The 5,665-nt window shown below is 28.7% G+C and overlaps 1 long non-coding RNA gene across 1 annotated transcript; it reads right to left on the reverse strand.

Annotated features, from left to right (window-relative positions):
• Positions 1–3,311: 3,311 nt before the first annotated feature.
• LOC107893813 (uncharacterized) lies at positions 3,312–4,223 on the reverse strand. Its single transcript, XR_001682966.2, has 2 exons — positions 4,071–4,223; positions 3,312–3,607 (listed from the first exon to the last, which is right to left on the reverse strand). It is a non-coding gene; the product is annotated as an uncharacterized lncRNA (long non-coding RNA).
• Between the last annotated feature and the right edge of the window lie 1,442 nt (positions 4,224–5,665).

Consider the following 5,665-nt stretch of genomic DNA (forward strand, 5'->3'; position numbering starts at 1 on the left):
TTTTTCCTAGTTTCACCTCATAAATTTAGCCTATTCCTATAATTATTCCAAAAAAGGGCCTAATCTGGTAAATTTAAAAAATTTTCGGCATTTATTAATAATTTAGCCCAATCACAAGACTGTTTTCAACTTTAAAAAAAAAATTGATTTCATTTGCTATGGTTAAAAAAAAAAGTCAAAGGTGAGGTGTCTACATCTTTACATAAAAAAGGTAGTTGTATATACCTAATTTTATCGGGACTATTCAATTTGAGATTTATTGAGCTTTTAATTCATGAAATAGGAGCTCGTATGGTTTTCTAAATTAAATCAATGTTTGGAGTTGACTTTGAAGCTAGATTAATCTTAATTTAGTTTCTAAATTAAATTCAAATATGAATTCCGATTTTGAATTTGGGTCTTAGGTATATTTTAATTAGTATTGTAAGCCCAATTTTGTTGGTCCATTTCGAGATTAAGAAAAGATTTAGGCTTGCTTCGACTTTCTACCAGAGAAATGAAAAAACAGAGATTTTATGACCCAAGAAAGATTTGGGAGAAAATATATATATTACAATAACCTCTCAAGCTGATTTTATTGTGTTTGAAGCTTAGATATGTCTATCTTGTATTTGAAGTGCTTTTAACTTGTATTTATATCAAGGAATAAGTTTTTGTATAATCGTTGGGAAGGAATTCTAGCCGTTAGAAGCATTAAATTCGAGCTTAACTGCAGTTGCAGACAAACTTGTATGGATACAACTCTATTTGCATCAGTACAAGTGTTTAAAAATATGACTGTTAGAAATTGCGATAGATACAACTCACTAGATGTATCGATACAAGTGAACTTGTTGTGATACAAGTACCCAAGGTTTCACAATTTTGCTTACTAACTTAATTGTATCGATACAACTATGTTAAGGTATCGATACTATGCCCCAAAGTTGTACAAAATAAGTTAAGAACACTTTAAACATTTTAGATTGACTCTAAAACATTTATATAAGTTAAGACACATTTAAAAATTGTTTTTAAGTACTTTTACAAGTCTTTGAAATGCTTTGAAAATGTTTGACAAAATTTTCAATCATAATTTCACCAAATGATTTAGAAAATAAAGTATATAATTTGTCCTAAATGTTGTTATATCAAAAGCATGAGACATCAAAGTTAACAAGTTGAATTAAAAGGGTTTATATGTATAAAAAAAAGCCCTTTAAAAGATACATCATTAACTAAAATAATCAATTAAGCCCCTGTAACGATTTTCATCATTCACTAAAATAATACACATGGCAACTTTTGGTTTAATCTAATATGTTCCCATAAAATATTTATAAAATTTATAAGAAAAATCATAAAAAAATTATTAAAAAATATAAAAAAAATTATTGAATATTAAAAAATTATTAAAAATATGAAATTGATATAATTATAAAAAACTTATAAAAAATTACCAACAATATAAAAAATCTAATAAATTAAAAAAATAATAAAATTTACAATATGTATTTAAAATTTTATAAAAACACATTAAAATTCTATAAAAATCATAAAAAATAAAAAAAGCATTAAAATTAATATAAACTTATAAAAATTATAAAAAAATCAAAAAACTTAAAATAGACCAGATCAATCACACCCTAAAATATAGGGGGTTTACTTAAATAAATAATTAAAAAAATGAATAGGCTGATGGTTAAGTAGTAGTGCATTCCTTAAAGTACTTAGGTTTAAGCCACTCCTCTCCTATTTCTTTCCTTTTTATTTTTAGCAAACTAAAATGAAAACCACACTAAAACAAATATAATTTGAAGTAAAAGCATAATAAGAAATGAGTAATAGCTTAATGGTTAAGCATTTATCATTTCACTTATCTAAACTTGGTTCAAGCCACCCTATTTTCTTATTCCCTTTTATTTTTGGCGGTAAGGGAAAATTACCATGCAGCCCTTTTAAAATTTGAAAACCCTAGCTATTTAGTCAAATCTTTCCCAATTAGACATGGTTTTTGCTTTCTTTTCAAACCCTAATTAGAATTCTCTCCTCTCTCCCTATTTCTTCTCATCTTTCTTTTTCATCCTCTTCTTTGCATCAATTTTCTTACTATTGCTGAAATTATTTTTGCTTCCCGATTCAAGTTTTTTTAATCGAATTCATAATTGCCATTATTAACATTTTTAACCATTTCCAAGAATCAGTAAGTACGTCTCAATCCTGATGTTTGATCTCAAATCTCTAAAAAATTTCTATCTAATGATAATCTTGCGAACGATTAAATGATCTTTTTTTTTTGTTTTTATCGAATCTTTCAATAATCTTTATGAATCTTGAAATCAAATGTTAATCCGTGTGAATATGTCGTTTGAAGGATCTGTTTTAGATGCGTCGGATCAGATTTGAGAGCAAAGGACATCGTTCGGGCTTCCGGTGAAAGGTGTTTTTCACTTACAAGTAAATCGGGGCAAACCATGCCTAAAATTAGAGCCACACGATCTGCCACATGGATGTGTTGATCACACGTGTGGACCACACGGTCTTGTGCCTCTGAAACCCTAGGCTAGTTCGAATCTCACACGACAAAAATCCTTCAACATAGCCATGTCTTCCCTATAGCTTAATTTTGCGATTTTCACATGGCTACAGTCGGTTACATGGCCTGACCACACGACCATGTGCCCTCTATTTTATAGTTTTTCTCAAAATTTTATGATTTGATCAATTTAGTCCTTGAATAGTCCCCCAAGCTATTTTAGAGTTATATTACTTTCAATTGAACCCCTGATAATATGAGTACTGAATTGCAAGGCTGGAATGACCGAATTATTATCATAAATGCATAATATGTGAATAATATATGCCTATTGCATTTGTATTACTAATTGTATGTTTAGCATGCCTTATGTTACCATTAAACCGAACACATGATAAACATGTCTTTTGCTATTGAATTAATCTGCTATAAGCATATTATTTGCTACTGTATCAAATTGTTATAAGCATACCGTATTGTTTTGTTAAAAGTATATTAAATGGTACCATATTAATCTTTTTTGAACATGTCTTATTGCATTGTATGAGGTGGGATGATATGTACGGAGGCAGTATTGGTAGTTTATCTAAAAATTTTGTTGTGCACCCACAGCCATCGACAATGTTTTCCCATTAACTGCAAATATGTTGTACATCCATAGCTAGTGACAGATTTTATCTGCATTATTTTGTTGTGTACATACAGTCATAGGCAGATTCCATCTGCATTGTTTTTGCTGTGTATCCACAGCCATAGGCAAATTCCATCTGTGGTGTTTTGCTGTGTGTTCACAGTGTAGTCAACCAATTTTGCCCGGGTCTTTATTTTATTTATACATTCAATAGCTAGTCAAATAAACTTAAATAAAGTCCCAATAGTCCATTTACAACCTTAAATAAACACTAACAAATAGCCCAAACATATACAAAGGCCCAAAGACCAATGAGCCCAATTTGCAAAAAGACCCAAACTTGAAAGAACCCCGAAAGGGGAATCTCAGCAGCTGAAAGCACTAGAGGTTTGTGGAGCACACCAGTGCTGCAATCACGGCTTTCACGAGCAAATTTTTTCCATACAGCCGTTGCTCTATCCCTGCATTAGAATATACGAGAAGAAGGATAACAGAATTGACAGCAATGAAAATAGAATTTCATTTTTTTTATATATATTATTCAGTAAATCTAGGCTATAAAGAGCCTCATTCTGTACTCCAGAAATTTTACACAGAATATACTTTACACATACATTATACACGCATAGAAGAGAGAAAAGCGATTTAGAATCAATAGAGGTGATCTCATTTTTTTTCTCTTCCGATTTCTTTCCTTTTTTTTAGTTTCTCTTTATTTTCCTATGTGTTTGCTCGTTTTTTATATAACTCAAGGCCAAGGAAAGCTCTAAGTCTGCCATGCAAATATAAGAGCAAGAGGTCACATAATAGTGGAACTCAATTTATTTTACAAATCTGTTTTCATTTTTTTTTAAAAAGAAAGAAAGATAACTTGAGATCTGAAAACTTCATTCAAACAAGGAAGAAGGAAGGGAAAATACTCACCAAGCTCTTCAATAGGTGGTCGAGTATTTACAGCAGGAGTCGGGAGTGGTTTCGCGTGCTGCTGGACACCAGATCTGATGGCGATTCAGCCGCCTGTGGAAAAACCTTAGCAAAAAAATGTGTTCTAATTTCAAAAATGAATGAAAGTGTTTTGGTTCTGGAAAATAAAAGGGTAAATAAAGGCCAAAGGGTTTTCTTCATTACGGCGTCGTTTCCTTGCGCAATGACCCGCGTGTCAGCCCGTTTTGGTAGGCCGGGTATGCGCCTGATTGGGGAAATGGGGAAAATTCGCGTATGATCCTTTTCCTTTGCGCGCGCTTTCAATTTTCCCCTGATTAACCTATTCTGTTCCTTTGCGCCTGGAATGGTATTTTTATGAAGAAGGTCCCTCCTCTTTGCGCTGCATCAAGATCTGCTCCCCTTTTGCGCCTAAATTGCTCTATTCTCTGTTTTTTAAATTGTTCATCATATTTTTATATTTTGGCATTCTAATCCTTATTTCCATACAATGTTTTAAGATTGGGAATAATTTCAAATATGGTTCTTGTGAAATTAAATGCGTCATATATGAGTCTTTATTTCTTTTTTTTCATAGTTTATTTATTTATGCTATTTGTCCTTTTTAGTTCGTTTTGATTTCCATTAAGTAATTTGCAAGATTTGTGTTATAATTTTAAATTAGATTTTTATTTGCCTGTACATGTTGAATTACTTTGTTGATATGTTTATTCTTTTTCTTTCTGGTCATTTATATTATTTGTAATGTACATGTTAATTGTGTTATTTGTATTATTGGTTATTTATTTATTGTAATTTGGGGTATTTGAATTTTCATATGATTGTACATTATTTTATGTAATGTTTTTATGTGTTATTATACATGTATATACTTCATAATAATTAGTTTTATTCCATGAACATTATCAATATTAAATTATTATACATATATTTAACTATTTTTGGTCTACATGATATGTATGTATTTGTTTTCTAAAACGAAATCACGTGTTCTATAATTAAATATTAATTATACATATACAAAAATTATTAGTATATATAATTTAAATACATTTTTGAACATTGGTATTTTTATACATATAGTTTTTTAGATTTATTCACTTATATTTCTTATTCAAAAGGAAAATCTCACATATTTTGTATCATTTAAATTATTAATAAACATATATTTTGTATTTATATTTAATTTGTATCTATTATTAAAGTTTTGATATCTTTATATATATAGATTTTAATAAACTTGTTATTAATTTTTTTTATTATGTATATAATTTATAATAAAATTAGATTAATCATTATAATTCATATTTTAATTAAAATTTATTTTGGCATATAATTATTTCTAGCACTTTTACACATATATGGCATATTTTAATTTATTTTTACTATGGTTTGTGTTATTATTTTCATATAACTTTGTGTAAATATTTTTCTACGTATATATATTTTCTTTTCAAATTATTTACGTGTATAATATTTTTAAGAACTTTTTTAAATCATGTAATTTATTGTATTTCATATTGTCATTATGTTTTTCATATACATATATATTTTGTTACTTATATAATTCATATATT

Source organism: Gossypium hirsutum, chromosome A13 (genome assembly GCF_007990345.1).
Source record: "Gossypium hirsutum isolate 1008001.06 chromosome A13, Gossypium_hirsutum_v2.1, whole genome shotgun sequence".
NCBI lineage: Eukaryota > Viridiplantae > Streptophyta > Magnoliopsida > Malvales > Malvaceae > Gossypium > Gossypium hirsutum.